This window comes from Myotis lucifugus, unplaced genomic scaffold (genome assembly GCF_000147115.1).
Source record: "Myotis lucifugus unplaced genomic scaffold, Myoluc2.0 scaffold_1173, whole genome shotgun sequence".
Classification (NCBI taxonomy): Eukaryota; Metazoa; Chordata; class Mammalia; order Chiroptera; family Vespertilionidae; genus Myotis; species Myotis lucifugus.
In genome coordinates this window covers 61,569-63,232 of record NW_005872221.1, presented here as the reverse complement: position 1 = coordinate 63,232, position 1,664 = coordinate 61,569, and positions in this window count along the sequence as shown.

The following is a 1,664-nucleotide window of genomic DNA, read 5'->3' as shown; positions in this document are numbered from 1 at the left end:
AACATGGAACAGACTGATGAATCTCAGAGGGAAGGGGCAGGGCAGGAAGAGATTAACCAAAGATCTTATATGCATACTAAAGGCCTGGTGCATGGATTCATGCACCGGTGGAGTCGCTCAGCTTGGCCTGCAGGGATCAGGCCAAAACCAGCAGTCTGACCTTCCTCGAGGGGTCCCGGATTGACAGAGGGCCTCTAGTTACATTATAACCATGACTGGAGAGTCAGATACAATGATCCTATCTACCACATATGAATTCTGGAGTTCCAGAATGAGAATAAACAAACTACAAAGGTGTCAGTCTTCAGCATAAAGATTTGAGGTAGAAATAGGTCAAAACAGTAGGGCTGAAATTTGCAAAACGAAGAAGAGTTTTCTTCTGTTACCTTGTTTTTCTCTTGAACTTGTATTCTGACAGCCCGACTGTACAAGATGCTTGTCAGTTGACAGTAGATAGCATTTTGGATGTATTGAGCTTGCATGAGAAATCTGAAACATTTGCAAAATCTCTCTGGTTTAAGCTACACTAAAATAATTCTGGAGTTAAATTATATAAACTGAATATGAGAGCTTAATTTCATTAGCATTTTTATCATTTAAAAGCATTAGCAGAAAACTTCTAGATAGCATGTTCTTGTGACTGAAATAATCATGCCAATATGCATAAATTACTATGAAGTGATATGGTAGGTAAAGTTACTGCATAGTGTAGGCTCTTCAATAAGGTAGAAATAAATACTTCATAGAAAATAAATTCAAACCAATTCAGATTTATACACTGAAGAAAAACAGCTAATGTGAAGGCTCATTGACTTCATATACACTATCTTAAGAATTATACCAGAGCATTTTTTTTGGTGGACTTTGAAAAAGTCATTGATCATTAAAGTGAAAGCTTAAAATAAGCTGTTCTAAGTAATATTAATAATAACCATGCTACATCCACAATAATATCCTAGGATATCTTAGGAATTAAAATGAAGCTACCAAAAAAAAAAAAAGAACAAAAGCCTTTGATTCCTTCAAATAGACTACTATGTAAAGGCAATTAATGAAGTGAAAGCATTCTGGAATCAAACATTGACTACAAGTTAGAATTCAGTTAATTAAGCAGGCTCTAATGTCAGTTGCCTGGGCTGCATCTGAATTCTATTTAGTCCTGGAAAACTTCACTTTCCATGTCTAATACTCAAGACTATGTATTCAACAAGTATTATTGAGTAGTCTTGTTTAATTACTAGGGTTTATCCTCTAGGCTCCTAAGGCTGATTTCTGCAAACTTCCTCTGTAAGGGAGCACATAGTAAATATTTTCAGCTTTGGGAACATACCACCCATGCCACAACTACTCAGCTCTCTCACTGTAATATGAAAGCAGTCATAGACATTAATCAGAGGTCCTCAAACTTTTTAAACAGGGGGCCAGTTCACTGTCCATCAGACATTCCACACATGCGCACTGAGGGCCTGGGATGAGTCGGCTGCTAAGCAGGACAGGCAGCGGTGGCAAAAACACCTGGCGGGCCGGATAAATGTTTTCGGCGGGCTGCATGTGGCCCGCGGGCCGTAGTTTGAGGACCCCTGCATTACATCATTGAATGGGTGTGGCTGGGTTTAAATAAAGCTTGTGCTATAAAGACAGGCAGTGGGCTAGATCTCCCCTAC